The sequence below is a fragment of the Natator depressus genome, chromosome 4, assembly GCF_965152275.1.
Source record: "Natator depressus isolate rNatDep1 chromosome 4, rNatDep2.hap1, whole genome shotgun sequence".
In the NCBI taxonomy this organism is placed as follows: Eukaryota; Metazoa; Chordata; order Testudines; family Cheloniidae; genus Natator; species Natator depressus.
The window spans coordinates 134591833-134616742 of record NC_134237.1 but is presented as its reverse complement, the minus strand read 5'-3'; the positions used below and the strand labels follow the sequence as shown (position 1 = coordinate 134616742).

Genomic DNA, 24910 nt, shown 5'->3' with positions numbered 1-24910 from the left:
GCTATGGGATCTAAACGTGTAAAGAACAGAAGACCTAGTCAGGAGTGTCATCAATAGCTTTTATTCTCCTTTTCCCATTACTTTTCTTTATAATCACCCCTTTGAAATTTCGAAACTCAAATCTATTTCTTTATGAACAAAACAACCCTATAACAATGAATATGTGTAAAAAAAAAAATAGAAATAAAATCATGGGTATTGGAGTTCACTTTTTGCTTTGTTTAGTATAATAGAGCTTTAAACTTACTTAAAAGAGAAGTGAGGGGATCCATGTAGAATTTCATGTCCTTACCTTTATTTATATATATATATATATATATATATATATTTTTTTTTTTTAAAAGGAAGACCAACCCTTGGTCAGCCCAATCTTGAGTCCTTTTAAGCACTGTCTCTAAGGATTGGCTCTCTTTCTCTTGCAGTTGCAGCCGTCTTCGACAAATCCAAAGCATCCTGACACAGAGCAGCAAATCTCAACCTGATGGAATCCTCTGCATTTTAGGTTAGTTTTTGAACTGTTAAAGTGAGTAAAAAACACCTTTAAAAAATGCACAGATTAGACCGTTAAGAGCCATGAATACAATTGCAGCTGGAGAAATATGGCAGGATGTAAAGTTTAGAACCATGGGCTGAAAACTACAAAATGAGATGCATCATAGATAGAAATAATAGTCCACATTTTTCCATTTTGGTATCTTTTCTAAATTCCTTACTGTGCTGACAAACGTAGACAGAAAAGGATATCTGCTACCTTCCCCAAATCAATGGACTCTTTTTTTCTTTAAGGGTAAATGATTTAAAATACAGATTCAGTGACAAGCAACCTCTGAGAAACCGGGGAGCAGTTATTATTTAATGGTGACAGTAGCACATAAACTAGACATGAGTTTGCAATGTTTTATGGCACCAAAAAAGTTAATACAAAACAGAGCTGTGTACACAAAGGCATCATTTTACAGGAAGGTAATAGCCCCATTCTATATGCCTAGGGTGTGATCCTGCCTATAGTGTTGCAGTTGTAAGTACCTAATTACTAGCAAGATATTGACAAATTGGAGGGAATTCCATGAACAGTGATTGAGGTATCTGGAGGGCATGACTACAAGGTTAAAAATTTTATATAAAACTTGGCTAAGCAATGACAAAGGAGGGGACGTGACAATATATAAATATTTTGAAGAGGGGAGGAATTACTTAGTGTAGCCCAAGAGAGGATAAAACTCATAATACTGGGTTTAAATTGAGAAATGGATATAATGGAAAGCTTGCTGTGGAATAGCCTTCCAGGGAACTGGTGGAAGACCATTGCTCAGTTGGCATTTTGAAAACTAGACTGGATAGAAAACTAATAAATGTACAGGAGGTAACAATTCTGCCTTGGCAGAAGGTGGATTAGGTAACATTCTGGATTGCTTCCATATGTAGAATATCGATATTAATTATAATAGTTGAAGAAATCTTTCGAGTTTTGGCGCAAGATGAAAAACTTTTTTCCCACTTGCTAAAGGAATTTCTCCAAGATGAGAGACTGTGCCAGTATTGTAATTTTAAATTCAACAACATTTTGCATTTCGGTGATGCAGTAATAAATAAAAATACTTCTCCCAATTTAGACTAGCATCAAAGAAAAAAACGAAAGATTGTTTTTAAATGATGCAACTGACACAGCAGCCCTCCATTTGCACTATAGTATGCCTTGATATCTGTTGCTTTCAATTTGAACTCCTGCTACTGTTCTTACTTTCGAAGCAGCAGCGGAAGGCAAGAAGGAAAGAAGCAGCTTTAAAGAAATGCTATGCCTGTTGCTAGAAGCAGCAAGTAATGTTTGTCTCATTTTGGAGTTGACTTTGTTCACTGTGAACTCATCGATCTGGCAGAATAAGGGAATCTTGATGTGAAATATTTCAAACCATACAGAAAATCAGCATACCATGCATAATTATTTCCAGTATGGAAAATTGTATCATTTATTGTTGGTTAATACGAAGCACAAACATCATAATTTGTTCTGGGGGTCACGGAAGGGACCATTATTATCATCTAATTTGACTTGCACAACACAGGTCATAGAATTTCACCCTGCATCAAGGCCATAAATTTGGTTGAGCTAGACCTATCTTTCAGAAAGACATCCAGTCTTGATTTAAATACTCTTCAAGTGGTAGAGAATCCTCCAGTTCCTTAAGTTATTAACCACACTGTTAAAAAATTGCACCTTATTTCTAATCTGAATTTTTCTAACTTCTTTTTCAGCCACTGGACCTTATGTTCTATTTCTTAGATTAAAGAGACCGACATTATAAATCTTTCCCTGTTCAGATACTTACTTAGGCATAAAGTATCATAATATAAATTGAGATATTCTCTCTTCTCAGGAAGATGATATATCAGTGTGAACTACAGTTTTGTGCTAAAGTTAAAAACTTCTTTATAAGATTCCAAAAGAAGGGTGGGTGGTGGAGAGTTCAGTGGCAGTTAAAAATATAATTAAAGCTGAATTTTTAAAAACATGCATCTTTAAGATCCAGAGATATTTGAATGGTAGAATTGCTGGGTTCTTTGCAGGCAGTGAATGACATCACAACTACCGTAAACAGATGTAAATGAACAGGTACATGTTTAACTCCTGTTCTAATAATGTTTTTTCTGGAAGTTGTCATCTTCCTGGTTCTCTCAGAAGTTGCAGCTCAGATTTCTTGACAGCTTAGAAGTGATAATTGGGGTTTAGCTAATTTTAGTTAATCACAAATTACATTGTTAAAATGGCTATGTAATTTCTTTTTTTGGGATCTTAACTTTAAAACAAACAAACAAAAAAGCTTGCAAATTCGCCTTTAGGTTGAGCTGTTTTTTGAGGACACTTATTTAACTGTACAGCATGTATTTTGAAAACTTTATTTAGATTCACAGCTACAAGGGCAATAAAAACTGGTATGCTCTAGTTTGACCACATTCTTAACACATGCGACAAGATTTGACCCAGTAATTGCTACAGTGGGAGGAATTATTTTTCTCTACTGCATAACTGAAATCACTGCATTGTTGTCTACACCATTGTGAATAAGTTTCAGTATAATGAAATTTTGTTTTTTATAGCTTTGCAAATGACAAAGTTAAATAAAAATAATAGCAGAGGGGCAAAGAAGATACAGTATAGGGCAGGGGTGGGCAAACTACGGCCTGCAGGCCGCTTTTATCTGGCCCACGAGCTCCGGCTGTGGGAGCGGGGCCCGGGGCTTGCCGCGCTCCGGCTGGGGGAGTGGGGCCTGGGGCTTGCCGTGTAGAAGTGATTGATGAACATTTGGCTTCTGAGTTGAACAAGAAAGCACAGGGCTTTACATTGTTTTCATTAACTCTCGATGACAGCACTGACATTAAGGACACAGCACAGTTACTGATTTTTGTCAGAGGAATTGATGACAAATTTGAAATCAGAGGAATTTTTATCAATGGAATCAATGAAAGGCACAACTAAGGGAAGGGATTTATACGAGAAGGTGTCTGGCTGCTTTGAACATCTGAAGCTCCCCTGGAGTAAACTGGCAAACGTAACCACAGAGGGATTGCCAAATTTACCAGGGAAAAACGTAGGACTTTTTAAAAGAATTCAGGACAAAGTAAAAGAAGGCGACCCTGATAAAGAGGTGATTTTTCTGCATTGTATTATACATCAGGAGGCCCTCTGCAAAAATGTCCTGGACATTGATCATGTTGTTTGCACAGTAGTGAAAATAGTGAACTACATAAGAAAGAGGGGACTTAATCATCGGCAATTCATTTCCCTTCTTGAAGACACTGACACCAGGACTTACTTTATCATACAAATGTCTGCTGGCTCAGCCTAGGAAAAGTATTGCAGCGAGTTGAAATTCGCACTTTTCTGGAGATGCAGGGGAGCGTAGGTGCAAGGTACGCTGTCGCAAGTGTAGAGGAAAGAAATGGAAGGTCTTACACACAAGGAGAGCTATCCTGAACTGGATTTCAAAATAAGTAGGCAGAGCCAATTGGGCCATCTGAGGTGAGATAAGCGATGTGGTTGCACTCCTCTCTACTTGTAAGAAAGAAGGGAGGCAGCGTGATTCTGTACATGCTGGAATCTGGACAGCTGGGCCTTTGGACCACAGAAGGGGATATAATAGTCAAGGCAGGAGATGATGAATATATGTCTGAAGACGTTGGTAGAAATGTGGTGGAGACAATGGAGTCTGCTGATTGGGGTGGTAAACATACACTTGCTAAGGTGCATTTAACTATAGTTGACCTCTGGCAATGGCTCTTGTTGGATGGGAGTATTTTTTTTCTTTTTTTTCTTCAAATGGAAGCAGGTATACTCCCAAGTTGTGCTGGTAGCGCTCTTTTTCTTTTTCTTTTTCTCCTTCTCCATTTCCAGTTCTTTTCCTCTTCTATCTAATGTTGGGGTTGGTGGTTTTTTTTTTTTTTTGTCTTATGCTCCTCGAATTTTTAGCCATTTATTTGGTTGGAATCTTCATGGATACCACATTGCCATGATGACACCAAACAGCAGCTGGAAAATTGAGGAGGATTGTGCAAACCTTATCAGTTAGCATTGTTGCTATGGGTTACTATTGTTGTGCATTAGCTCTGCTCAGACAGCAATTAATCTTAACTGTCTGAGATTCTGATTCTTCTATTTTGGTTTTGAATGGGTGGGAGAGGAGGAGGGAGAGAAAAGATTGTATTAGTACCATCTGGGATTTGAATTCCAAGACTGTGTGGTGATATCCATATTTTTCTATAAGTGTGTCACGGATCACAGAACATGTTAAGCCTTGAACTACTCTCTAGTATCAGGATTGCACCCTTCCTTTTGATAGGCCCTGGACCTTCACTTTACTCGAGGGAGTTCCATGACTCTGGCACTCTTAGATTTGGTCCCTAGGCTTCAGTGCCCATTTCTCATTGTGCCTCCTTTAGCAGGGCCAGTTTGGCTTGGTTCTCTGCAGGAATCCTCTCTTGGGTGCTTTGTAACCAGAAAATCTATGCAGAGAAACTGTTCAGCCTTCTCAAAACAAAGTATGTATCAGTCAACAGGACACTAGTCACAGAAATGGGTTACAAATAAAGAAGGCCTATGTGCATGAATCTTATTCTGGGAGCATGCAGTAGCTAACAAGGGACTCTGGAGGGCTGAGACTTTAGGACCACAGTCTAAAGGTCTGGACTGTGGGATCCTCCCTGTGAAGAGGGATGTCAGATATGGGGTCTGCACTGCAGAGTGACCTAAAGCTAACAGTGACCAGTCACTAGTCAGACCCAGGGGCTTCAGCAGTTGAATCCAAACACAGCAGCCTGGTGATCATCCACAAGAGGATGCTTAACCAGAGTTGTAAAGGGACTTTTGCATTGTTAGGCTTATTATGGGACTATTACACCTTTATACTGTCTTGTTCCTGTTTCTAGTGCAGTCATGTGTCTATTATTAATGACCAGTTTAGATTCTGATGCAGCTCTGAATGCAACCTGGGTGTCCTTGTTTTCTTGAATATTGTGGCACTGAGCTCTCATCTGGTTACTGCTAATAGATCTGGATGTGTTGGCAGCGACTAAATTGTATCCCAACAACCTGTGTGAAAGCTCAAGTTTCTGATTTATGTCAGAAGTCACATATTTGAGCTAATAGATTTGGTGTCTGTTAGCACATCCAGATGTTAACTGTGACCAGATCCTGTACAATTTTAACTATGGGGAAACTTTGATTCATTAGGTTTTAATTAAATGTTATACGTAGTTAGTTTATGTGAATGTTCTCATCTGTAAGAAATCAGTGGGTTATTTTCTTTATTTTAAGAAAAAGCTGCCAGTACAGATTTATGACCAGCTTGGATTTTGAGTCCTACATCAAGAATTTCCTCCTTGTTCCTCTAACACTTAAGTATTATGTATAATCATGTTTACACTGATAAATACTTAAACTAACCTATTAACCTTCTCAGAATTTGAGGTGGCTGTGAACACTTAACTTGTAGACACAAGTATTACTCTAGAGTGTCACTATTTTTATGCATGCAGTCATGGTTTCCATAAATTTTATTAGTGTTTGAATCGGTAATAAATGCTATAGAAATTTCCTTCATCAGTTGTAATGAAAATCTGCACCAGGTTTAGAAAGGGTAGACTTGTAGTGTCTTTAATGCTTTTTTTTCTTCATGCTAGATCTTCTGTACTATTCATTTTTAAGATCTTGGTGGTGGATATTTTGGTGACTTTTTCTCAGAAGCCTTTCACATGCCAAATGTTTTGTGAGGATATATGTAGATCATTTCTGTCATACCTTAGCAGCTGCTTTTTGGTGACTCAGGTATTGTACTGTAATACTTAATTCTTCTGCTTTAGACTGCATGATTGAACATTAGCTCACAAGTAGCAATTTATTAGGAAAGTTCAATCAAGAGCATATTAATTAGAATGAATGTTGTATATTTTTAGCTAGATGAGTAAAGTCTTGCTACTTGACAATACTGCAGAAAGGTAAAGGGTTCATTTTCAGAGCAGTGTGTGGATTTAAGTCAGTGATGTGCTGCTTATGTGGTGGTCATTGATCTGGAAAAAGGCTTTGATAAGAGTTTCAAGCGAAGTCATCTAGTGGGATATGGGGGAGAAAATGGTACCAAAACTTTGTGCGGCTTTTTCAAGCCACATATATAAGTGTAACATCAATAGTTAGAATGTCTACTGGTGAAACGGACGAACTGTCAGCAAAGGTGGGAGTGCATCAGGGATCAGTATTGAGCCCTTATCTTGTTTATCCTTGACCTGGATACTGTCACAAGGAACATACAGGAAGGCCACTTTGGTGCATGTTGTTTGCAGATATCATTCTGAGCAGTGAAGAGAAAGATAGTGTGGAAAAGAGGAACTTGATAAATGGTGATATGTGTTGGAGAGACATAATATTTTGAAAGACTCTGAATGAAATTAGAACTAGAAATAATAAATGACTGGCTCAAATGGACAGAGAGAAGAGGTATAGTATGTAACAGAGAGAAGAGGTATGATTAAAAGGGAAGGTCTCTATAAAACAGTGGTCTGTCCAATTCTAATATGTGGTGCTGAGTGTTGAACAACAACAAAGAAATGATCTCTTCCTCAGAAATGTGAATGTTGAGGTGGATGATTGGTGTAAGCAAGAAAGAAGACCACATGACAAATGTTTGTTAGAAACATGCTCAAAGTAACGCCCATAAATGGAAAAAATGAGGGCGTGCAGAGTCAGATGTTTTGGCCATGAAAAGTGCAGTCCTGACAACTATGTGGGTAGGAGTCCAACAGATCAAGGTTGAAGGAAAAAGACAGAGAGGCTGACCCAGGAAATAGTGTTTTCATATCTTAAAGGAAGAGTGTGACGGGTTGGATCACAGAAAACCCCCTTGGGGCTGCCAACTGATGTGCCAAGACTACTTCTGTCCCTGCCAGCTTGGGACTCCAGAACCCTGCCTGATTGTGCCAGACACGCTTGCCGACTACAAACACAGACCCAGGTCTGAACCACGTCACACAAACTGCAGGTTTAACTGAAAGCAGCTTAAGAAGTGTTCCTGTCTCTAAGACTCAGATGCCCAACTCCCAGTGGGGTCCAAACCCCAAATAAATGAGTTTTACCCTGTATAAAGCTTATACAGGGTAAACTCATAAATTGTTCACCCTCTGTAACACTGATATAGAGATATGCACAGCTGTTTGCCCACTCTCCCCCCAAGTATTAATACATACTCTGGGTTAATTAATAAGTAAAAAGTGATTTTATTAAATAGCAAAAGGAGGATTTAAGTGGTTCCAAGTGATAACAGACAGAACAAAGTAAATTACCAAACAAAATAAAATAAAACACGCAAGTCTATGCCTAATAGAATAAGAAAGTGATTACAGATGAAACCTCACCCTCAGATGTTCCAGTAAGCTTCTTTTACAGGCTGGCCTCCTCCTAGTCTGGGTCCAGCAATCACTCACACCCCCTGTAGTTTCTGTCCTTTGTCCCAGTTTTTCAGGTATCCTTTGGGTTGGAGAGGTTATCTCTTGAGCCAGCTGAAGACAAAATGGAGGGGTCTCCAGGGGCTTAAATCAACTTTTGCTTGTAGGTGGAGACCCCCTCCTCTCTCCTATGCAAAGTCCAGCTCCAAGATGGAGTTTTGGAGTCACATGTTTGAGTCACATGTCCATGCATGACTCAGTTTTTACAGGCAGCAGCCATTGCCCACATGCTGTCTTGAATGTCTCCAGGAAGACTTCTTATGGGGATTGGAGTCTTCCAAGATCCATTGTTCATTAAGTGTTTCTTGACTGGGCACTTAATTTGCACATTCCTTTCTCAAGAAGCTGACCAAATGCTTTACTAAGGCTACTTAAAATCAAGCAAGTACACAGCCAGTATTCATAACTTCGAGTACATAAATGACACATGCATACAAATAGGATGAATATATTCAGTAGATCATAACCTTTACAGAGATTTGTTACGTGGCATATGTAGCATAAAACATATTCCAGTTATGTCATATATACATATTCCCATAAAGCATTATGGGATGCAGTGTCACAAAGACATGTTAACATATGGTTTGATAGAGGTTATGGCACTGAACAGAGCACTTGGCTGCCAGAAGATTTGTAGCATGGACCTGGTTTGATGGGATTGACGCAAGAAAGATTTGCCGCCAATATATTAACACGAGGCTTCTACAAAAATCCTTCCTTCTGCCCCATAAGGAAGCCGTGCATATCAGGGTGAAAATGTTAGTAGAAGGTGTGGATATGAGTGAGGGACTGCATGATCTGTTTCAGTGGTTCTCAGCATTTCCAGACTACTGTACCCCTTTCGGGACTCCGATTTGTCTTACATACCCCAAGTTTCTCCTCACTTAAAAGCTACTTGCTTATAATATCAGACATAAAAATACAGACGTGTCACAGCACACTATTAGTGAAAAATTGCTTACTTTCTCATTTTTACCATATAATAAATAAATTGATGGGAATATAAATATTGTACTTACATTTCTGTGTGATACTTGAGCCTGTTTTTCACTTATGAGCCTTGTCATTTTTGGAGGCAGTGAAGTGCCAGCAACAGTTACGTTTTTCTCCATATTGAGTCTATTTCTGCTCTTTGTCTTGATGGCATTATAGCAGAAAATGAGACTTCATAAAGGTATGTTGATCCAAAAAATAATAGAACATCCAAAGCATGATTCCCAAGTTCAGTGAGCTCTTTCTGTACTAAACACTAGGACTGGGTTAGTGTGGAGTCATTAATTGAATTTGCAGATCATGGTCTGAGGACAGCTCAAGAAGGTTTTCTTGCTGACTGGCAGAGATGTTACTGCTTCTAACATCTGACAAAAGGAATGGGTTTCCTCAGTCAAGTTGAGCTGAGTTGCGTTGAATGTTGGGGAAATATGACTTGAATTCAGATGTCAAGTGGGTCAAATGAGCTACATATGAAGCTTCAGGTGCTTTTGTAGAAATAGTTGAAGCTCTTTTCATTTTAAGTTGATAAGTCTGGAACTCAGAAAACTTTCTTTCAGAAAATTCTGCTGGCTTATCCACATGCACAAGGTGTTTTGTCTTCCAATGTTGTTGCAAATGCACTGGCTTCATACTGTTGTTTGATAGAGTTTCTCCAAAAAGCTTGAGGAGGATCACTATTTGTAAATGTGAATTCAAAAGCAATATATTCCTACTGCTGCTTCCAACTCCTCATTTTAAAAATCAAAACATTTTTACATCGCTATCATATGCGGGCCATGACAACTTCAACATCATTAACTTGCTTGCACACATCTGTAAATGACACACAATGCATGTCTAATACACTGCGTATACGCACTTTCTGTTACCGTATAATAAATAGAACGGTATCAACAGGTCATTGTCTGTATGAAATTTTAGTTTGTACTGACTTTGCTAGTGCTTTTGATGTAGCCTGTTGTAAAACTAGGCAAATATCTAGATAAGTTGACGTACCTCCTGGGAGACCTCTGTGTATTCCCAAGGGTACGCGTACCTCTGGTTGAGAACCATTGATCTAATTTGTATTAACATTTTTTTAAAGTTATTTTCTCAAGTCATCACCAAGGAAAGAGATGATAAACTTTTATATTACAATGCACTAGCTAAAAATGTGTCTATTTTGTACCTGAAAAACAAATGGAGTCTATTGATAGTATATTGCAGTGTTCCTAATCTGAAGAGAAGGTTGGGATAAAACTTTTAAAGAGGGATATGCTTTCCTGGAAGTTGTGTATCTTTTCAGAAATTGCTCTCTGTTAGGAATGAGTTGGCAATATCCAAAGAGGGTGAACTCTGGCTCCCAGAAAGTCACCCCAAATCTTTAATAGGGCAGTAGAATATTAGCAGGTGGCTCCTGGGAACTACTTCTAGCACAGCAGTGGTTTAGGTGCACAGTTCTTACTTACAGTAACAGTCTTAAGTTTCTGATGATACTCTGAAATGAGCCTCACAGGGACTAATTGGCATAACAGCAGTAATAAACAAGATATTATTTATATATAACCGTAATGCCCAGAGGCACTAGTCAGGACCAGGACCCCCATTGGGATAGATCATATATTAAAACTTGGTCCCTCCCTCCCAGTTTACAATTTGAAGCCCCCTGTTACACAGAATGTGTGCAATTGTATGTTCAATGGAACTACGTAAATCTACCTTAGCCCTCAATTTTGCAAAGAAGTGATTTATGAAGAGTTGGGATAAAGGGATACAATTTGTGGGGGGAGCGGGTTTGTGTATCTATAGCTAATCCAGTCTCCGGTGCTGAGGCAGGACAAAGTAAATACCTGATAGGTGCCCAACCTATTCTTAAAAACCTCCAATGGTGGGGATTCCGCAACCTACTTTGGAAGACTATCCCAGAGTTTAACTAACCTTGTAGTTAGTTCTTTCAATCTCCCTGGCTGCAGATGAAGCCCGTTACTTTTTGTCCTACTTCAGTGGACATGGAGAACAATTGATCACTGCCATCTTTATAACAGCCTTTTCATGTAGCTCAAGATTGTTATCAGGTCCTGCTCAGTCACCTTTTCTCAAGGCTAACATGCCCAGTTCTTTTTAACCTTTCTTCACAGTTGAGGTTTTCTAAACCTTTTATAAGTTTTGTTGCTCTCTTCCGGATTCTCTTCAGTTTGACCACATTATTCTTAAAATATGACACCCTGAATTGAACACAGTACTCAGCTGAGGCTTCACCACTGCTGAGTAGAGTGGACAGTTACTTCCCATGTGTTACATACAACACTCCTGTTAATACACCCCAGAATAGTAGCCCTTTTTTTTTTTTTTGCAACTTTATAATATTGTTGACTCGTGTTCAATTTGTGATCCGCTATAATGCTCTGATCCTTTTCAGCAGTACTACCACCTAGCCAGTTGTTCCCCATTTTGTAATTGTGCATTTGATTTTTCCTTCCTGAGTGAAATACTTTGCACTTGCCTTTGGAGAACTGGTCTGAAGTCGTTTAAGATGAAATTCAATAATTTGTCAAGGTTGTTTTGAATACTAACCCTGCCCTTCAAGGTGCTAGTAACTCCGCTCAGCTTGGTATCATCTTCACATTTTATAATCCTACTCTCCACTCTGTTATACATCCATTTATGAATATATTGAATAGTACCAGACCCAGGACTGACCCCTGCAAAACCCCACCAGATGGAACCTATTTGTTTGACAGTGAACCATTGATAACTGCTCTTTGAATACGGTCTTTCAACCAGTTGTACACCCACCCACATTTCCCTAGGTTGCTTATGAGAAAGTCATATGGGACTGTGTCAAAATCCTTATTCAAATCAATAGATATTATGTCTACTTCTCTCTTCTCCTGCCCTGCCCCTCTTCTCCCCTCCTCCCCGCCCCCCCCACCAGTAATCCTGTCAAAGAAGGAAATTAGGTTGGTTTGGCATGATTTGTTCTTGACAATTTGTTCAGTATCTAGTCACCATTAACCTTTTTAGCGAAGATGGAAACAAAATAGGCATTAAACTCCTCAGACTCTGTAATGTCAACTGTTGCTAGCTCTCGTTCCCCATTAAGTAGAGCACCTACACTTTCCTTCATCTTTCTCTTGTTCCTAGTGTATTTATAGAACCCTTTCTTATTGCCTTATACATCTGGTGCCATTTTGCACTGTAGCCTTTCTGATTTTATCCCTACATGCTCGTGTTATTCTTTTGTACTCCTTCTTAGCAATATATCTGTTTCCACTTTTAGGATTCCTTTATTTAATTTCAGATCATTAAAGAGCTCCTGGTGGAGTCATAATGGCCTCTTACTGTTGTTTCTGTCTTTCCTTTGTGTCTGAGTAGTTGGCAGTTGTGGATTTCATGTTGTCTCTTTGAGAAACTTGACGGCTCTCTTGAACTTCCTTTTCCCTTAGATTTTCTTCCCATGGGACTTTACCTCTTACCAGTTCTGAGTTTGTTAAAGCTTGCTTTTTTTTAATGTTCATTGTCCTTATTCTGTTGCTTACTCCTTCCTTTCCTTAGAACCACAAAATCTATTATTTCATGATCACTTTCACTCAAATTGCCTTCCACCTTCAGATTTGCAACCAATTCCTCTGTATTGGTCAGAATCAAGTTTAAAATGGCTGTCCCCCTGGTTACTTCCTCCACTTTCTGAAACAAAAACTTGTCCCCCTGTACTTTTCAAGAACTTATTGGACATCATTTCTCTATATTTGTCACTCAACTGCAGGGCACTTCGTTGATATCCACCAGGGTTTCTTCATTTTCGTCTTTTAGCCCGACATTTATTCATCCACTCTAGTCACAATCCCATTTTTATACACTGTTCCATGTCTCTCCAGCATTCATTTCTTTTTTTTCACCAGAGATCTGATGTTTTTGCACATGGCTTCTTCATATTCTTCCCTGATATTAGGCTCTTTTAGCTTGTCCACGTCATAGATTTTTGTTCTCTACACTCTTTTGTGATTTCAGCTTCCTTGATGCCAGCACTAACAATTAGATCTGATCTCCAGTATCTAAGGAGTCTTAGTTGAACACTTGGTGAATATTGGGACTATAGAAACTGAATGAAGAATGACAGGTTTCAGAGTAGCAGCCGTGTTAGTCTGTATTCGCAAAAAGAAAAGGAGTACTAGTGGTATCTTAGGGACTAAGGTGCCACTAGTACTAACCAATTTATTTGAGCATAAGCTTTCGTTGAGCTACACATGGTTAGTCTCTAAGGTGCCACTAGTACTCCTTTTCTTTTTGTGAATGAAGAATGGAAAAATAAACAAAAACATGCTGGCTTAGTCATCACCTAGACAAACAAGGGCCGTGTTTTCCTCTCTCAAATTGAGTTGGGGGTGAAAAGTATGTGATCAAAACAAACAGTACATGGAATAGGGAATTACAAGAAAGTTTTATACAAGTAGTTTAAAGACGATATATGTTGGGGTGGTGGAAGATGTTAATGCAAAAGTATGATTAGATGGGATATTGGCCTGGAGCAATAGACATATTTGGGCGCTGGAAAGAAGACTAAAAAGGAGAGAGGCTACTACATTTCTGCCTGAGGCACAACCTGGTTATAACAAACACGGTATTTCAACACAGTTGCAGAGGAACTGGACTTGGATATCATTTGCTAGGCAAACAAAGAACATGGTAAACTTGGTACTTATGAATTGCAAATGAAAATTGTGGTGGTGATTGTGCAGATGATTCGTGGCTGTTCTTAGAGCAGATACATATGTAGATTTACATTTTTTATCTTGCTCATCTATTAATTCTGCCCATCCACCACTCTTTTTTATTTTTTTTTAAATGTCCTCTATCTTGCCTCTTAATCCCCATCCTAGACCTTGGACTTAATGTGTAGGGTTGCATCATAAAGGGACAAATACCTTTGATAACTCTAAGAATCTTTGGCATTTCTAATGTAATCTAGCTTTGGGATATTGGGGCAGGACCCTCATGGCCTTTTATGCCAGCTCTCTGGAGTTGGGTGGGGACCTGGCTCAACTTTGGAGCCCTTCTGATGTGGGGGTTGGGGAGAACAGCAATGAAGTATTGTATGAAAAAAATAATAATGCAATATGAATCTTGAGGCTTTAATCTTGGGAAAGTCAGTACAGTCAGTACACTCGTGCACGTGGGAATGACAATGTGGCTTGTGTTATGTGACCACATAATGTTTTACTGTGGTGTAGTAATACAGAATGTTACAGGCATCTCTGGTTATGAAAAGTGCAGTTCTTTACTATTGCAAGTGTAGAATGATCTAGTCATGAAAGACCCTATTGTTAATGCTCAAGGGAAGTGTTAAAATTCCCCCCCACAATGTTAACTTTGGAATCTGACTTCACTGTGAAATTCTCAGACTTACTACCAAATAAGCATAGATTTCTTTGCTTATAATTTTTTTTGAAAAAAAAATAAAATAAAGATAATAGTGTAATTTATTTTTAAATCAGAGGTACGGGGAAACTCACTTTGTTCTGCTCCTGTAACAACGTTGCCAGATAGAATGTTATCTTCTGTCGAGCAGAGTTCTTGCTCATTATGGTGTCAAGTTCTCATAATCATTTTCCAGTATCTGTGATTTTCATTGACTATTTATCTTACCAACTAGTATCTATATGATAGCATATACATAAATGCATTCTGAGAACTATAGCTGGAGTGTTAGAAAGCTATAGTTCAGATTACTTAGTGGTTCCTATTCTGTGTGCTCAGTTACTTAAAACATTCCAAAGCTTTTACCTTTTTGGTCGATATTTTCCAGGTTTGATCTCAGCCCAACAACGAATTTTTTAATTTCTGGAATGTTTAAGTAAAAATAGTTCATCACTTTTTAAGTAGGAGAATGAGGAGTGAAGTAGAATATGTTTTCTTCCCTTATTTATGCTGGATGTATATCGACAAGATGCTGCATGTGTATCCAAAGCTGTAGGGGGGGAAATATGAAATAGTAGGGTAATAATTGATTACTGTAGGGACTTAGGTTTGCACAAGAGGCTAGGGTTATAGTTGTATACACAATCTTAATTTTGTCACTTTCTGATTTTTGAGTACTTAGCTGTGCAACTTCAGTGTTTTCTTCATTTAAACTTTGATGAAATAAATATATCCTCCTCAGAAGCAGGCTCCCCACAGACCATGACACACCAACTCAAAGTGGCACCAGACACTGCCATAACAGATGCAGAATCATATCTCCGCTGTTAGCGATCAGTACGCTCCACAACACACTTTTCAAGACCCCAGGATTCTACATATGCCATTCCCACATGTGGTGTACCTCATCCAGTGCATCGAATGTCCCAACAACTGTGTGGGTGAAACAAGACCATCACTATGCTCTTGAACGCACTCTCAGAAAATTGATAAAAGTCAAAAGCACCCTATCGCCTGTGGGCAAACACTTTTTGCAAACCAGTCACATATATGACCCCATTGATCCTCATCATAGAAGGAAGCCTGCACAACACACACAAATGAGCGTGGGAGCTTAAGTTCATAACACTGCTTAACTGTATAGTCCATTGGTTCGACGATGATGTTTTCGTGCAATCTCTTTCTGTGGATTCTGGAGTGACTCTGAAGTCCAAAGTGTGACACGCATGCTCGTGAGCAGATCGGGCAGACAAAGTCATTGGTGAGCGTCTTGGTGGCTATAGCAGTACTATGATGCTTTTCCCTTGCAGCTAACAATCAATTATTTCTGTCCTCTTCAGAGGCTTGAAAAGCTCTGAGTATTGTGTGCTCCCATGCTCATCTATTTAACTCAGCCTTCTCAAGATTATTCGGTTTATTGCACCAAAGCATATGCTGTTCTTGATGCTGTCCTTGTAGTGCTGTCTGGCGTGGCCTTGATTCTGGTGTCCTTGTGCCAGTTCTCCAAAGAAAATGTTTCTAGGGAGTTGATACTCAGACATCCTAGTGACATGTCCAACCCAGTGTAGTTGGCCTTTAATCAGCATGGTCTCAATGCTTACGGCATTTGACTTTTGGAGAGCCTACAGGCTGGTAATTTTGTCCTGCCAGCGGATCCTCATAATGGTGCAGAGAGACCGCATATGGAAGGCCTCTAGCTGTTTGATATGCCATTTGTATGGTGTCCAGGTCTCACAGCCATAGAGGAGAGATGTGAGCACAAAATTAATTATAAAATTTTATTTTTGTTGAGAGGGTTATGTTGTGGGATTTCAGGTCTTTGTTACGTAACTTTCCTCATGACTGACAAACTATGTATCTTATTCGTGATCTCTTTGTCAACAGATCTATCATGGGAGATGTTGCTGCTGAGATAGGTAAAAGTGTCAACTTGCTTTAGTTGGATTCCACTAATGGAGATGCTCGGGGATATGGCAGAGAGCGGTGAAGATGATTGGTGCAACACCACAGTTTTCTCCAGGCTGATTGTGAGGCCAAACAATTTTGATGTTTCAGCGAAGTGATCTATGATGCACTGGAGATCTCCCTCTGTGTGTGCTAGGAGGGCACAATCGTCCGCAAAGAGTGCTTCTCTTAGTTGTAGTTCTGTTACTTTTGGTTTTGGTTTTAGCCTTGTAATATTGAAGACTGAACTGTTTTGTCTGTATCTGATGTATATGCCTCTGTTGAGCCAATGTGTACCACGATTGAGAATTTGGGTGAAGAAGAGGTTGAACAGTACAGGGGCAAGGACACAGCCTTGTTTGACTCCATTTGAAATGGGAAAGGAGTCAGTGAGATCTCCATTAAAAGTACCTAATCTTGCATCGCCTCATGAAATATACGAATGATCTTTACCAGTTTTGGTGGGCAACCAAGTTTGTTGAGGATCACCCATAATCCTTCTCTATTGACTGTATCAAATGCTTTTGTCAGATGGATGAAAACACTGAACAGATTCAAGTTGTGTTCGATACATTTTTCTTGTATTTGCCTGATACTGAAAGTCTATGTCTGTGGTGCTACAACTAGGTCTGAATCCACACTAAGTCTCAGGTAGTTTGGCTTCTGAGACAGATGAAATCCGTCGGTTCAGGAGGACACGAGAAAAGATTTTTCCAGCAACAGCTAGGAGAGAGATCCCACGGTAGTTACTACAGGCCATTTTTTTCCACTGCATGCATCCGATGAAGTGAGCTGTAGCTCACAAAAGCTTATGCTCAAATAAATTTGTTAGTCTCTAAGGTGCCACAAGTCCTCCTGTTCTTTTTACAGACCATTTTGCTGCCTTTATTTTTAAATATCGGAATACTTATGGCATCTTTGAAGTTTTGTGGCATTTTTTCACTGTCCCAGATGTCAGTAAGGGTCTTCTTGAGTGTTGTTACCACTTTCGGACCCGCAGATTTATATATTTCTGCTGGTAGTCCACCTCTGCCCGAGGACTTCCCTGAGCTCATCAAACTGGTTGCCTTTTCTATTTCTTCAGGTGAGGGTAGTGAGTCAATGTGGTGCTGAATAGGCTTTTGAGGTATCTGTTTAATAGCACTTATTTCAATTGAGGATGGTCTGTTCAGTAGTAGGCTGAAATGTTCAACCCACCCCTGTTCCATGCCATGTTTGTATTTGGTGACTGTCCTGCCATCAGCAATCATGAGCGAACCTGTGTCCACCTTTGAATGTCCATAGACTAGCTCCAAGGAATCAAAGAACTTATTTGCTTCATTTGTTTCTGCATACATATGAGTGTCTTCTGCTACTTTCTCCCACCATTTATCTTGCATCAAGAGTAGTTGTCTTTGTGTCTTGCTTTGCAGGTGTTTAAATCTCTCTCTGAGGTGGACTGAATATAATTTTGCCAGATTTGGAAAACCTCAATTTTTTTCTTTCAAGAGTAGAATCATAGAACGGGAGGGGACCTCGAGAGGTCATCTAGTCCAGTCCCCTGCACTCATGGCAGGACTAATTATCTAGACCATTCCTGACAGGTGTTTGTCTAACCTCTTAAAAATCTCCAGTGAGATTCCACAACCTCCCTAAGCAATTTATTCCACTGCTTAACCACCCTGACAGAAAGTTTTTCCTAATGTCCAACCTAAACCTCCTTTGCAGCAATTTAAGCCCATTGCTTCTTGTCCTGTCCTTGGAGGTTAAGAAAAACAATTTTTCTTCCTCCTCCTTGTAACAACCTTTTACATATTTCAAAACTGTTATCATTTCCCCCGTCTTCTCTTTTCCAGACTAAACAAACCCAATTTTTTCAGTCTTCCCTCATAGGTCATGTTTTCTAGACCTTTAATCATTTTTGTTGCTCTTCTCTGGACTTTCTCCCATTTGTCCACATCCTTCCTGAAATCTGGCGCCCAGAACTGGACACAGTACTCCAGTTGAGGCTTAATCGGAGCGGAGTAGAGTGGAAGAATTACTTCTTGTGTCTTCCTTATAACACTCCTGCTAGTACTGTGATTTCCTCCTCATTTTCATCATCCAATGACTTATTACCACAATCTATAACCCACTAACCTACCTTTGTCCTATGACTGTAGAGGTATTAATTGTTCACTTCATCTTAAATGTTCTGCCTGCAACATGTGTTTATCTCAGGGGTAGTCAGTAGGTGGACCGCAAGCCAAATCCAGGCCGTCAGATGCTTTTGAATGGACCCCAAAATCTTTTTATTTACTTACCATTTTTTTTAAAAATTTTCTCTGGAGTATGGACCATGACTGTACCTTGACCAAGAAATTTGGACCTTAACCGAACCCCCCCCCCCCAAAAAAAAAAAACCTACCCCGTTTTATCCCTTTTGTTAAATAATCTGACCTGAAGAAGAGCTCTGTGTAGCTTGAAAACTTGTCTTTCGCCAACAGAAATTGGTTTTATCAAAGATGTTATCTGATCCACCTTGTATGTCTCATGCTTTTTAAAGCTCCGGACCACAACCTGCTGTATTTGAAACTTTCTGAGAGTCGTATAATTTATTAATTTCAGAAATTGGTAATATTCTACCTCTGCTATTGTATGTCATTTGATATATACCATTAGCTTTAACATCTTATAAACAGCTGAGCAGCATCCACTTGTAACATTAGAGATTTCACTTGCTGTAGTGCTTATCTGCAGCAAAGGTTTCAAGTTCTGCAGAAGATACATAGGCTTTGTACAATACTTATCTTTTATATATAGCTAGTGCATCCTGATCCAGAATGGATGCCCAGAGAACCATAACTTATTTCTGAAAAACAGAATATGATGGCGTTTTCAACTTCATGTGTTATCTCATAAGAACAATATAGTAACTTCAACAGTTTTTAATTCTGGGAAAGTGCCAGTAAAAAATGTTCTCCAGACATGTTGTGGATACTGTAGACTTAAAAATTATAGTCATGCTGCTTTGACAGAAGCCAAAATAATTACTTGACTTCTTGATTATACAGGATTGCTATTCTTAATTGTATAGTGTTTGGCTATGATTCCTAGATATGATTAGAGAATGTAGTAAAGTGTAAATCTGTAAATTATCTTGGAAGAATTTTTGTTTAGTCTGCTCTAGGGTTGCTTCCACATAATTTCTCCCTTCTCCTTCCCTCATCCCTTGTTAGATGAGTATGGTTCTAGTATTAGTGAGTGTCTGTGCCTAGCTTTCACTATTTAGATTTAAACTAAACTGTCACCATAACAATTAGAGTGCTGTTGCCATTCATAGTATCGGATGCACAAGAATAAGACCAGTCAAAGTTGTTCATCCAGAGGGAGGTCTGACTTTTCATACTGTAGCTGCTCATATGTTCATTATTTTTCAGGAATTGATAGTAGATACAATGAAGGCTGTAGGGAGCTGGCCAACTACCTTCTCTTTGGTTTGTATAACCAGAATAACAATGACTTTGAGAAAACGGGGTTTCCTGAAGAAGTTCTTGATGGTGAGTAATATAACGTTAAGCATTGTATTTGCATACTTGCTTGTCAATGTCTCGGGCCCTGCCAAACTCATGGCTATGAAAAATGCGTCATGGACTGTGAAATCCCCCCCCATGTGCTTTTACCCTAGGGTATACAGAATTCAAAGGAGAGACCAGTTTCTCAAACTGGAGGCTCTGGCCCAAAAGGGAGTTGCGGGGGTGTGTATGGGGGTCGCAGGGTTATTTTAGGGTGGTTGCAGTATTGCCACCTTTACTTCTGTGCTGACTTCAGAGCTGGGCGGCTGGAGAGTGGCGGCTGCTGACTCAGGGCCCAGCTCTGCAGGCAGCAGTGCAGAAGTAAGGGTGGCAATACCATAGCCTTCAGAGTTGGACTCCAGGCCAGCAGCCGCTGCTCTGCAGCTCCCCAGCTCTCAAGGCAGTGCCAGTGCCAGCAGCCACGCAGAAGTAAGGGTAGCAGTACCGCAATCCACTCCCCCGTACAATAACCTTGCGACCCAGCTTCCCAACTCCTTTTTGGGTCAGGACCCCTACAATTACAACACCATGAAATTTCACATTTAAATAGCTGAAATCATGAAGTACACCATTTAAAAAATTCTATGACACTAAAATTGACCAAAATGGACCATGAATTTGGTAGGGCCCTATCAATGTCCATTTCTTGAAAAATGAGGTACATAATTTCAGTAGCTCAGACATAGGTGAGAGGTTTATCGCAGGAGTGGGTGGGTGAGATTCTGTGGCCTGCGTTGTGCAGGTGGTCAGACTAGATGATCATAATGGTCCCTTCTGACCTTAAAATCTATGAGTCTATAGTTACACTTTGAGTTTTATGTACAGTTTAAAAAAATTCATGAAAATTCCTGTGGGTGTGTATTGGTAAATCATATAAAAATTATAGAGTTAATGGAATTGAAAGAGTATTGACTGAACTGGGTACCAAAATTAACATGAAATCTTGGGTGCTTAAAAGTTTTAAAAATATTTTTTGCACTCATATGTCATGTTGGGTTGAGAGGAGGAGGAGAAGAAGCAAATAAAAGTAAGGAATTCTTCTGTGAAGTATCTGATTTCTAAACTTAGGCGATAAGGTGGCTTTGCATATTGGCAACCTGTTTTCATATCAAGAGATTAAAAAAAAAATCTTTTATGCTGAAAGGGTACATCAGGTTTCTGTCCCCCTTTTTTCTTTGCGTGATCTCGATAATGCAGTATGACCCCTTAAGATTAATGTTCATACTAGAACAAATATGTCTGTTTATACAATATTATGTAAGTGCTCGACATTTTTTTTTTCTTTTTCCCAAAGCACATGGTGAGACAAGCTTGCAGATAAGAGGTTAGAATAGTCATAGCTGGGTTGCTGAGAAAGCAAGTAATATGCTTGGGGGTGTGGTTTTTTTTTTTTTTTTCAAAAATGGGTAGCTGTATTAGGTGAATGGGGGATAGATCTAATAGCATTTTCCATCATGTATTTCTGTTATGCTTTGCAGATATTTTTGAATTGGGTACTTGTAGGGAAAAAAATTCCTGTTCAATTCCTTAGATTTCTGTGTAGATATAATTTAGATTTCTAGTTCATAGTTTGTAGCTATGAAGTTAAAGTAGTAATCTCTGATTTGCCTCTTGTTTTGGTTATTGCAGATGTAATCATATTAATAAAACCTGACAGTGTCCATCTGTATTGTAACCCTGTAAACTACAGTTATCTTTTGCCATATGTGGCATCCTGGAGAAACTTGCATTTCCATTGCCTGACTGAAAATGAGGTAAGTGAAGGCAGACTAAGTACACTGAGAACTGCAGGTATGTAACGTTTCACTAGTGACTGAGACTCAAAGGTTTACGCGTGTATTTGTTTTGCAAAGTTGCCTCTTCGATAAACTGCAGGCTGCCTTTTGATCCGAATGAGAAGCACTACATGTTTGTTTATCTTCTTTTGTTACGTTACACAGAAATAATATATGATTGAACGCTCTGTGCTATTTTAGAGGAACAAATCAAACAAAGCTGAGGAATGGGTTTTTTCCCCTGGTTCTTCCACCCTTGACAGTGTCATTGACTGGACAGAAATTGGTGGTCATGTCGCAAGAAAAGAATATTTGTGGCATAAGCAAAATATAGAATCTGAATTAAGTACCACAGTGAACAATGAAATACCCAATAGTAGTTTTTTAATTACTCAGGTCCTTTTGATATCAGTCCAAGTACTTGCAAGTGCAAGTAATTTAGAAGAGGAGGGAAAATATAAATCAGAATCTATGAAAAGCTTGGTTTAGTTTAACCGTTTAAAGAAAAATTATATCTTGTTCTTTGTTTATTTCAAGAGACTACTCCCGTCCCTATTCAAGTGAATGCAAGTTTTTCCATTAACTTTAATAGGAACAGCTTTGGGCCATGTCTTGTGATCATAGTAAATTAAGCGTCACTTTAAACACTATCCCTTTCAAATTCTGGTAGATTTAGCAAGAAGTTGATTTATCTTAAATTTCCACTCCTGCACTTGGATCCTTTGTGTCTCCATGAAGTGTTGGTTCATATGCACTCATGTGCTGGACAGCCTGGTACTTAACTGCTGAGACTGTCCCCGGAAACTATCCTAGACTGAGCCACTTATGACTGTGAACGTGTGCAGTAATACCTGGCAGCATGTAGCAACAGCTTCCATGTGGACATTTGTTGTGGAGCATATCATCTGCTGATCTAGGTACTCAAGAGTAGGAAGCATGTCCCCTACTCCCACCCCCCCCAAACAAATCTAACGAAAAGGGGAAAAACTTGGCCAACACTGGGTCCAGAATCTCCTTGCCCCGACGAAGAGCTCTCTTATACCCATCTCCTAATTACTGTGCTGAAATCCACTGGTGGAAAGAGGATTGACACATGGAGCTGGTAGCAGAATGGGGAAGAATGAATGGGAAGTGGTGGGCATCAGCTTCTGGCTGCAGCCCTTTGTAAAGTTTCTAGGAGAAGGGAAGAGGAGCTTTTTATTCCCTGCCATAGGCTGTTTTCTCTCCTCCCTTGTGCCTGCATGAAAGTGTGTGTAAAGGGTGGGAGGTGCAGTAGGTGGGTTATCTATCTATAGGATGGATCAGTAGAGATTGTGGAAAGGACAAATGGAAGGACATGAACAAGAGGATAGAGGGAAAAGGAAGATTTGAAAGAGGAACTTTTGTGGAGGAAATACTTAAAAATACTCCTTTTTGAAGTTTTACTTTGATAATCTAATTACTAAAATTGCTATAAATTCAGCCTTTTTTTCTCTTCTGTAGCTTAGAGGACATAGGCGACTCAGCATTTTTTTAGTTAACTGATCTCTGTCGCGGAAGTCTGATGTGACTACTGACACTGTCAGTTGCTTTCTTTTTCCAGGGCTACGGGAGGGCAAATGAGTATAGTGGGAGCTGCAAAATTATCAGTCTGACAACCTGGGCTGCAGTTTCATTCCAGAGGGCCGTAGTTTGTCAAAGGGGAATTCCAGTCTGACAGAGCTGGGGAAGCCCAGGAGATTTAGCTGTTTGGCTCAACTGCAAGAGGTGGCTTGATAGTGTGGGGTAAGAGGAACTCAGGGTAGGGAAGGAGTATGGATAAAGGGGGAGGCCCAGAGGCTGGCTGTGGAGCAGAGCTGGAGAGCAGGTTGAGCAGTGGAGGTTCTTAATATTTACCTTGTAACTTGCAGTTGGTGGAGAGAAGCAGAGCCACTGTATGTCCTTCTGTCTTCACTCCCCAACCCCTACTTATTACATATATTTAGATTTATAACAAAAGAAATACAAAATATACCTCAAAGCTTTTATATACTCTAGCTGTCTTTGATAGAAACTTTAGAATATAAGCATCCAACTAAAATAAGCAGCTTACCCACATGACAAAACATCTGTAACAAAATCTAAATGTTGACCCTCATCAGACTTTCTCCATAACAGCCCTAATGAAAGAGGTAGGCCTTGCTGGCTGCCTGGAAGGTCAACGCACCCAGGCTATTCCAAACCTAGGGTGGCAGTAGGTTCCAAAGCTGAGGGCCCTGTGCTCATTTACAGTAGTAATTAATCATGCACACCATTACAAATGTGCTGTGCAATTAGAAGTATTTTAATCTCTTTAAGAAGATAAAGTGGGTTTGAAAAATATGCTTACTTTGCTGTTTTCTGATTAGATTCATTGTGTGTGGTCTGCTCTGGTTAAGTATTAATGAAATCTCATGATGCTGATTCAAATTGCTGATTATGAACAGAAAGATGAGCCAAATACCCTATTTGAATAATGTATAGTGAAATAAACTGTAAATTCTGAGGTTCCTTGTACTGTAAAGATGCTGATTTCTGGGGTACTGCATATAAATGTCAACACATTGTGATGGACTTTTTTTGCCATTTCTTCAAATGTATATGGGACTGCTAGTTTCCTAGAGAACTTCTGGCTGTTCGTAGGCAGTGAAATCTTGTCGTCCTTCAGAAACCATTTTATATTGATTCTTTCTGATAAATGATCGCCTGTGGCTGTTTGTTAAAGGGTTTAGTAGTTTTTCTTTACAGTGGCATACCAAAGTATTGCCTATTTTTAACTAAGCTTTTATAATAATAATAATGGCAAAGCTTTAAAAAGGAACATGCGGCTTGTGCAGCTCTCATAGAATCTTGCAAAATTTAGTGTTCTCCTATCTTTCCACTTGGTCACAATGTTTTTGAAGTGACTACTGAACAGTGATGGAAAAGAAGTGCCATTGAAAACATGTCTTATAAATAGCAATATAGTATAATGAAGAGACTTATTTTAAATTCTTACTTACCACCTTTCAGAAGTATACTGACTGTATACTACATATGTGGTGCAATATATTGACAATTGTACTGAAAAGCCTTAATGAGAGACCTTCCAGTGTCCCCCTGGAAACGAGGAAAGCTAGGTCTGAAGCATTTTAAAATTTAATTTGAGTAACTGACAAAGTCACTAGGGAACAGGTTTTGAACTGAAAGAGTATGCTCCAACTCCCTGAGGGAGGAGAAAGAGGGTTGTGTGAGAGGAATTTGGGCTGCATATTAAACTTTGTGAGAGAGCAGAATTAG

General features: G+C 39.3%; 1 protein-coding gene across 2 annotated transcripts in view; it reads left to right on the top strand.

Moving 5' to 3' along the window:
• The first annotated feature begins 21497 nt into the window (after nt 1–21497).
• Nucleotides 21498–24910, top strand: part of DNAAF9 (dynein axonemal assembly factor 9) — a 97138-nt gene continuing 93725 nt past the window's right edge. For both annotated transcript variants that reach the window (XM_074951938.1, XM_074951937.1), the window contains exon 1: nt 21498–21613. The gene's annotated coding sequence lies outside the window, so the exon portion shown is untranslated. The remainder of the gene's footprint in view (nt 21614–24910) is intronic.